Here is a 10,430-nt window from a genome sequence, read left to right on the forward strand (position 1 = left end):
TGATTCAACGAAAGACGATCTGTAGAAACCCTAGGAGGGGGAACCCTAATGCGAACGGGGGAAGATGAAGGTGTGGATTCAGAATCCCCAATGTCTATACGCTTGGGAGTAGATGAAGTACTCATAATGAAAGATTGAAGAAAAAGATGCAAAAAAAAACTAACCTGACAAGGCGATGGAATGAAGAACGCAGGAGTGCAGATAGGGCGAATGTAACTCTTGCAGAATCTTGTACGACGGAGTAATAATGAAAGTCCTCGAACCGTCTCTGAAGCAAAGTAAAAAACCGGTTTCAATTCCCTCTTTAATGGGAGCCGTCACTCAATTAAAAATGAAATTTGGGGCAAAGTGTGGAGGGAAAAAAACTTCCTCCAATAAGAAGCGTACACGTCATCACTACACATATTTACATTCCAAGGACATATGAGGCCCGTCCGGATCAAGCCCAAATTATATTATCTTTCAGCCTAATACCACTTACGTTGGACCTTCAACACTGGATAAAAGCCTTAACCAGCCCAATATCACCTCATTGGAAGTACCGGCCCCTTCATGAAGTCATCCAACCCATATTACATCTGGCCCAAGTACACCATCTATGGTCCAGTCCTAATAAGAAAAGGACTCAACACAAAGGAAGTTTCCGTGTGAGAGATATTTTACATAGGAAGAGTTATACAAAGAAAAGAACTCCATTTAAGGAGAATATTGTACATGGAAAAGGATTGAAGGACAAGCAATGCGAGTCCTACCATGATTCTACTATACTATTTGTGTATAAATAGAGGCCTAAACCTCCAATAAAGGGATCAAGCAATTCTACGCTTTTCTATACACTATTCTTATTTATTCTTATTATTTTTGAGTGAGTTGTTTGATTTTTCTCAATCATTATTGGTTGAGCGGAATTTTGCACCTACAGTTTTGAACTGTAATTGCTATAGTATTGTATTAAACTATTCTGCAATTACCTTGCTTTTGGTTTTGGATATTAAAGTGTTGTACTATTATTCATAGTCTATAACTTTTTTATGGTTTTGGATTTAAATTGCTGAATAAATATATATTCTGTCATTTACTTGGATATGGAGGATTGTATGCACTGGTATGGGACGGTGACATACTAGGTATGGTTTTGTAATACCCCGATATTTTAAAAAGGATTTATTAATTAAATTAATTTATATTATATTATTATTATTATTATTTTTAAATGATTTGTTTTATTTAATTAGGTGCTTGATAGTTGTGATTTGTTTTATTTAATTAAGTGCGTAGGTAAATTGTATTGTTTTAATTAAATTATATTTTGTAATTTTATTTGTTAAATTTATACGGTGTTTGATTTGTGGAATGCTAGTTAGTGAATTGTTTATTTGATTTGCGTGATTTTATGTTGGTGTAACTTTATTTAATTTCATTATTTTAGGTATTTAAGTTATTTGGATTGGGATTAAAGGAAGTTGGACCAACGGATGTGGTATTGGGCTTGAAGGAAGCCTTGTTGGGTTAATTGGTAAAGGCCCGTGGTTGTGAGGATATTTAATAATTATCTTTGCATAATTATACCTATATAATTACATGTGTATATTAATTCATTATTAAATCATGTGGAGGGGTATATATGTCAATATAATTATATATTGATATATATAGGTATATATAATTTATTTAACTAATGGTTATATATGGAAGGTAATATATATATATATTTACATTAAAATATATGTATGTATATATATTATTTAAAAGATAAATATTATTTATTTTATATGATAATAATCCTAATGGGAAAAGGATTTAGGTTTTTGGATGTGTATAAATAGACACATAAGACTTTAGGGTTAGGAGTTTTTTTACGTTAGAAAAATAAGAGAATTAGAGAGAGAAGAAGAAGGGCTAACGAAGAGGAGGCCGGATCAAAGAACGTAAGAGGAGACCAAATTTGGAAAAGAAAAGGCAAGTTCTTCTCTACTTCTCCTCTTAGAACTCATAAACTTATCACCTTGATTATCGAAATTAAAATTTTATTTTATTAAATTAAATTATTATTCAGATTGGAGGAGCATATTTATTCTTTACAAAATTATAGAATTAAACATGTGAATATATGTATGCATTGTTCTGATAATTTAGATCTTGTATGTGAGGTTAGGTTAATTAAATTTTATTTTTTTTAAATTTTTATATCTTGCGTTAACCTTGTGTAGCACGATTAATTAAATTAAATGGATTTTAATTTAATTGTATATGTTCATTTATGCCCAAAATAATAAATAAATCTTTTGGAATTTTCTGAGTTTTTTTTTTAAATTTTCTGGAATTAATTTATATTTTTAATGTTATTATAGAAATTATTTATATATACTGTTATATATAGAAATATGTTAAATTGTTTAACATATGACATTACTGGAGGCGGCTGTAGCAAATAGGGTGTGCAATCCAGTGTGGTGCGGCTTAGAGTAAGTTGGTGTAGCACTGATCTGGGCCATGGGTTAAGTTGATGAGTGATTAGAATAATCCTATGCTTCGCGGTGCATGGAGGGATGGTGTACTTGAGCATCTAGACCATTCATTAGGTCTGGTCAAAGGAGGGATTATCCAGTGTAGTGCGGCGTACCAAATCAACCAACAGCAACCAATTAGGAGCTGCCAACACGCGCCGAGAGTGGCTCAGGCGCGTGGACGCTCCTGTCGGTAAGGGGAAGCGCGTGGAGGCGTGTGGGCGTAGTCTATGGGTATGTGGCGGCGCGTGAAGGCGCGTGGGGATGCGTGTGAGGTCCTGGAAAGTTGCCTGAGACTCCGGTGAAGTTCCAGTATTTATCTTAAGCTTGTTAGGGTTAAAATTAATCATTAGAGGGTGTGTTCTTGATGTTCTGAGAGCCTCAGAGTGTTACTAAGATACCTAGTAGCATTTAGTGGTATAAATTCAATTAATTAAATATTTTTGCAATGAAAGGAGGGTAGATATGAATTTAAATAGTCAACGATTGGTATGGAATGTATGATACACACATATATATATATTATAAAATATATGTGTATATATATATTATGTAAGATTATTAAATATTATAAATCTTGTTTGGTATGACTTGATTCGTGTATGGTATGGTTGATTTAAAATCGTAATAGATACACGGTTATTAAATTAAGGACATGCTTATTATATGCATGTGAAGTCTATGTATAATTATACCTAAAGTTAAGTTTAAAGTTAGTACATGGTTGAATTGTAGGCATGGATGAGTTGCCAAAGGCTTTGATATACTGCCTTATTGGTTATGAATAAATGTCATATATGGGAAGCATGGTTGAATTGCTAATTAATTGTAAAAGTAAATATATTGAAGGAAGCAGGGTTGAATTGCTAGTATATAAATAAATATATTTATAAATGGCATGGTTGATTTGCCGGTGCATATTTAAATCGCTATATGTGTAGATGACTAAATTACTGTTTAGGATGGAGTTAAGGTGAGTGGGGTTTGCTTTATGAGAAAATTATAAAAGGGGGGGCTTGGTCTAGGGATGACTAATAATTAATTATTGGTGAGTGGTTTTGACAATTTAATGCCCTATTAACAGATAGGATTCTTGCTATATATATAAGTATTTATATATATTGGTAGCATCGTATATTAAAGTTAAAGCTTAATTAGGGATGGTTTTGGTAAAGATGATCTGTTTATTGGTTTTCAGAGGCTTGGTAGAGAGAACTTGCTCGTAGGGTTTAACCCGCGATTTATTTTTTTCAGGTTGTTAGAAGGTCAAGTCTCAAGGTTGAGGATCCGCAGCTGGAGGACTTATCCATTCCTTCTATTTGCTTAACAGTAGGATATTAGTTTTGTTTCAGTTGATATTAGTATTTATTTGGTTAAAATTCTAAATAGTAACTTTTGGTTAAGGGGTCCTTGAGTTACGGGATTCCCGAGTTGTAACCAGTTGGAAGTTATTAATGGATTTACTATTAATTGGATTTCTTCAGCGTTTTATTTTATTCTTTATTTCATTTTGTAATCCGTGCTTGTTTAAATACTATAATTGGTTTGATATTCCCTAATTTTGTGCGCGGACTTGATCAACCCGTGTTCCGAAATTAGGTGGTATCACAGGTTTAGCTCAAAACACTAATTCCTACCTTATGGATTTTAATTGGTGAACAGTTTTACCTGTTCAATCAATTATATCGATTTTGTAGATTGTATACACCGATATGGGACGGTGGCATACTAGGGACAGACTGATTCAAAATACTCAGTCCTACCTATTTTGAATTAAAGGTACGAATTATAAAAAACATAATTCTCCTTATATTTAAGTCTGTACGGTTGAATAAGCTGAACGACTTATTGGATCTCTTATATAAGTCTGTGCGGTTGAATAAGCCGAACGATTTATTGAATTTCCTATGGATGGATATGAATAGATTTTAAATATATTTTTATGATATCACGAGATGAGCTTGAGTCTCAGACTCGTTGGTTAGGGAGCGTATATGCAACAGGATGCGTAGTTAGCTATGTTGGTTGAGGTATACCCTGTTAGGCTTAGGCAGTCATGCCCACTCATGTGCGTATTGCATGTTGCCTTCTATTCAGGTTGAGACCCTCAGCATAGTTTAGTGAGAATCCTGTAGTGTGGATATATATTTATCTATTACGGATTATATAGATATTGTTGAGACATCTAGGGTGTATCTGCGTATTGGGTCACTATTTAGATTGCAGATAGAGAAGAATTTGCATGTGAGCCTGACCCACTCTTATTTTTACAGGTGTTCGTTAGTTCCAGTCTTAGAGCTGGATCGTGCTGAGCAGATACAATCATTCACTCCACCGATGACTAGGATTTTATTTCATGTTTTAGACTTGGGTTTTAAATTTCATTTGGGATTTAGGGGTGCACTAAATGGATTACCGAGTTGTATAATTTGGAGAACGATTTGTATTCATGGATGATCAGTTGTAACAGAATAGTTTTTTTTTATCAATAGAAATATTTATTCTGAGGTTTCAATTATTGGATTGTCATTTTAGTTTCCATTTCAGTAAATTTTATTTATCTCGTTTGGTTTTAATTGTATTATGTGTTCGATTATTGCTAATTGGTTTGATATCCTCGGGTAATCGGGCGTGGGCCTGGCCTACCCGTATTCGGAGATCCGGGGGTATCACAATAAGTACATACAACAAGCTAAAACTTACAAGTATATATAATGTATTAAGGTAAACAAGCACATGTATCATGCTGAGACAGTTGTAGTAAACTTCTAAATATACGTCCACATAAGCACGTAAACATGTTATCAAGAAGCAACTAAAAACATAGAGCATGGCAACACAAACATGATATGCACCCAAAACCAGTTGTCCTAAGGTTTTCGAACCTTGGAGCTCTGATACCACCTGTGACGGCTCTGGTTTTTCAAGCCAGTGCGTCCTTTGATGAACCGAAGATTGACCTGATAACAGATCCAAATACGGAAGCGAAAACAGAAAAATAACACCCTAGAGATGCAATGCATCTCTAAGAAGCCAGAGTGACCTTCTATGAGGCCATGGATCTCAACGAAAATAATACAAAAATGAATGATAAAAAAAAGACCGAACAGGCCCCCAAAGGCAAAATAGTCATTTCTGAAAATATAAAATCGGGTGCTACCGAGCACACCATTGGAAAGGCAGCAAAAACTTAATCAAGTTAGACCTAAGAATCACTTTATTTGGAGTCCAGACGAAGAAGATATGAAATTCCAAAGTTTCATAAAAAATCAAACTTTTGGGTTTAAAATCAGTGCGGCAAGGGTACTTTATAAGGGGTAAAATGGTCTTTTAAGACAACACTAGATGCAATTAAGTATATCATTAGATTGACAAGGAAAAATTAAGAAATCAAGACTCAAGAATCACTTGATTCGGAGTCCGGATGAAGAAGATATGAAACGTCAAAGTTTTAAAAAAACCAACTTTTGGGTTTAAAATCAGTACAGCAAGGGTACTTAATAAGGGGTAAAATGGTCTTTCTAGATAGAATTAGATGCAGCCATGCATACCGTTGGATAGACAAGCACAAATTAATAAACTTAGACTCAAAAATCACTTGATTTGGAGTTGGGACGAAGAAGATATGAAACGTCAAAGTTTAAAAAAAAAAAACCAACATTTCCGGGTAAGAAATCTGGGCAGGCATAGTGTTTTGACATAAAACATCTTTTGATTTTTTTCCCAGAAACCCTTAAACGAATTTTTCTAGAAAACATGAAGAAGAAACCCCCCTTAAAATCACATTTTCCACCCGGCAGCACAGAAGGAAACAAAAAAAAACACGCTGTAAAATCCCTAAAATGCCCCCTAGATCAGATAGATCAAGAGAGTCGAAAAAGCTGCTACACAAATTTTTTTCAGAATCTGTCCATAACTGAGAACAAAAACGGGCTATCAAATGAATTTTTCTAGAAAAATACAAAAAGGAAACCCCTCCCGAAATCAAGTTTTCTACCTGGCAGAGGTGGAGAAAATGAAAAAAACACACAGTGAAATGCCCAAAATGCCCCTAGATTAGTAAAGGGTCAAAAACTCAGAAAATGCACGCAAGTGTAATTAGTGTTTTCAAGCACGCAGGAATGGTCCGCGACTCCTGAGAAGGCCCGACTCAAAATCCGACCCCCCAATGGCCAAAAATGAGAAAAATGGACTTGAAATGGAAAATTTGAAATCCAAAAATGTGAAATGGTATCAAATTACTATTTGGCCCTTGGCCACACTTCATACATGATTACTGAGACCCTATGAAAGAAAAAAAATGGAATTTTCGCACCCGATGCAAACATAGTGAAGCAAAGACTTGTCATTTTTTAATATTTTCATAATATTTCATGAAGTAGAAAGTTACATAGGATAAAAACTAGATACCATTGGCCTATGGCCTCATCTAATACATGTCAAATACATTGTAAAAAGTGTACTCATGTACACATTACATATATGGAATCAAATATACACATCTTGACAAATAAGGCTATAAGTGGCATTTCAAGTCAACCTTTACAAGAATTAAAACCTTCAAGTCTACAATCATTCAAGCAATGATGAACATCACGAACCAAGTCTTCGTACCTGAAGAAAACCCCCAGTAACTTCGGGGTGAGTAAACAAGTTTACTCGTAGGGAATAAGCATGCATAAACTCGATTTCTTCACAGATTTTTACATCAACTTGATACGATTCAAAAGGATCATGCCACCTAACGTCTATGTTAAAGTGAGACTCAGGGATCATCCTAAGCTACTCATGCAATTTAAAGTGAACAACGACATACAAGTATACATGCTCAAGTATACTAAACAATGTTAAAACATGTTATACGACATATAAGCATACATTTCCAAGTATACTAAACCATATTAAAACAAGTTATGAAACGTCCAAGCATATATATTCAAGTATACATTTAATATGGAAAGCTCGTGAATCAAGTATACAAACACAAGTATACTAAACTAATAGGATTGCACATGTGACAAGTATACATAGCACAAGTATACTAAATAAAATTTAAACTCATGGAGCAAGTATACAAGTTTAAGTATACTAGATAGGATTCAAATATCCAAAGTAAACATCAATTCTCAAGACACAAGTAATCCATGATTAAAAACTTGAAATTAAATGCGAAAACAAATAGTGGAAAGACTAGGACATTCGGTCGCTAGACCAAGCAAGTATTTTCTGGTAATTACGACCCACAAGGTACGACCTAGTGCGCACTTATGACTTAGAAGACTCTTATCTCTGTACTAGAGCCAAACCCTAGCCATCAAATAAATTATGTCCTCACAAACTTTCCAAAATCAATAAGTTCAAAACTTATACAAACTCAAATGCAAGTTACCACATTCTATGCGCAAGTAAGGTTGAATCCACACAAACCATGTCCTAGAATTAAAGGCTAAATAGCATATGATATGTCATGTCTTCAATATGTAATTTATACATAAAGAAAGAATATCTTACAACAATTGAGCCACACTACCATCCTAAGCCACAAGTACTAATTCTACATCAAGTTAGTGGCATGTTCACAAGGTAATTAAACATACTACATTTTAAGAGATTTTCAACCTAATTATGGAAAGTCTTTAGATTTCAAATCAATTCCAAATAACCTCAAATTAATATATGTTAAATAACATAGCATGCTCATTACATATATCAAATCAAAAGAGCAAAATGAGCAAGAATCCATCGTGTAGATTTTAATTAATTTAAATTAATTAAATCTCTAATTTTTCAAAAGTTATTCAAATGATCCCAAATAAAAAGATAACAAGGACTAAGTCATTGCCATGCCATATATTAAGTCAAAAATGGAATACAAGTAAGATACAATTTAGTAGAATTTAAATTCATTAAATCTCTAGATTTGAAAACTCATTTAAATCACCCCAAATTAATATACAACAAAGATCAAGTCATAGTCACGCCATATATCAAGTCTAAAGTGAGTTATATGTAAGTTACAATAAATCATTTATTTCTCAAATTGATATAAAACATGCATACAACTTGTATTTCACTACAAAAACAATTAAAATCATTTAGAAAATAAGCTATAACATCCCCTACATTACAAGAGGATTGTTCCCCTTGAATCCAAGGCAAATCAACACTAAATGACAAACCCTTTAAGGGTTATGTAGAGGAGGATGAGGGGAACAAAAAGTATTCCCAAGGTTAAGCTTGGAAATCAATGGAAGGTTCTCAAAAATCAAAGTCAAGGCCTAAGCATCAAGCTTTTCTAATGGTGACTAGGGTTTGTAGTGAGGAAGAAAATGAAACAATGAAATGAAGTGTGAGTAGAGGAAATAGAAATCCTCCACTTACTATGTGATCTTACACCATGGTCAACACACACAAGTTTGGTCAATTACACAAAAACCCTTCTTTAAAATCATAATCCCAAAGTGGCCCAAAAATAATTGCAAGACTTAATTTGGAGCATACACTTGTCACTCATCCAAGCCAACAAGTGGTCTAATCATAGGCCAACAAATGCGTGAATCTCCACCCTCCATGTGTCAAGAGATTAAGTTTCTAAGTAGTTCCACCAAAATGTGAACAAGTGGTTCCATAGGAGTGTGACATTTGTCACACTTTCCCAAAATTGCAAAAAGGACTTTTTCCAAAATATCTTCTAAATTAAATTGCAAAATGGTTCCTAAGACAAAAAATAATTATTTTATGTAATTACACTAAAACCCCGCAAGTTAAGAATATTACAAAAAGGTTATGCATCCATACCCTTTACAAGAAAAGTAAACACTTAGCATGTTTTTCTAAAAAAGTAAAAATACACATAGTATGAAATTTAAATATCATGGATGCATGGAATCAAATCCGAACACGAAAAGTTAGGTTTTGCCAACAAAGCGATAAATGGGAAAAAGACGAAAAGTGAATAGTGTCGAAAAACGAAAAATGTGTAAATGACGCAGTCCTTAAAGGAAGTTGTCAATTCAAAAGAAAGATTCTCATAAACCATTTCCGAGTTCCTGAGACGACACTAAGTGACAAGAAATCAAACCCATAAAAGAAATTTCAACGAAAAAAATTCATCTGCAAAATTCTGAGGAAAAAAAAAAAGGAAGGAAAGGACTGGGTCATTACAATCAAACCCGTAATGGGAGGGAATCGTATTTCTTTAAGAGGAAAAAATAGAGGATTGGCGTCAGTTTAGGAATGGAGGATGAAAATTAGGGTTTATACAAAGCTTGACTAGCAAAGACAGGATTTTCTATGGCGAGAGAAAAAAACTGGCTTTCAACAGTCGGGTAACCCATTTTTCAAATTTTTTTTTTTATTTTTAATACTGTTTCACAATTTTATTGGGCATGTCACCTATATGAAGTTGGTCCTGATATATGTATATATAATGAATAGAGCGATATATGCATGCATACAAGAGATGTATTGAATGTGACTCGGTCCATTTTTTATAAACTTTTTAACTTTTAAATTTACATTTAAGCAGTTGTGTTAGGCGCTGAATGTTACACATTTTAGCCCCTTTATTTGCATATTTTATTCTCTTAATAATGGTTTATTTATGATTTTAAATTATTTTATTGTTTTAATTTATTTCAGGGCTTTAATTATAAAATCAGTCAAGACCAGTGATTCTGAGCTTTAACAGATGACATTTCGTGGGACCGAACAATGTTAAAGATCCAAGTCTAATTATACTTAAAAAATAGTCCAAAAGAAGCCACAAGTTGATAAGAATGGAAAGAAGAAGAAAAGGAAAAATCCTTCTCCAAAAAGGAAACTTTCGCCAAAGTTGGTAACTTGAACCTGTTTTGGTAATCTGGCTGTATCTCCTTCCTCGAGTGTCAAAACGGCTAAATTTTAGCTTTGGTTGAAAGGAAA

The sequence above is a fragment of the Cornus florida genome, unplaced genomic scaffold (genome assembly GCF_030987335.1).
Source record: "Cornus florida cultivar Cherokee Brave unplaced genomic scaffold, ASM3098733v1 CherokeeBrave_3.0.0_Hap2_Chr05, whole genome shotgun sequence".
NCBI classification, from domain to species: Eukaryota; Viridiplantae; Streptophyta; class Magnoliopsida; order Cornales; family Cornaceae; genus Cornus; species Cornus florida.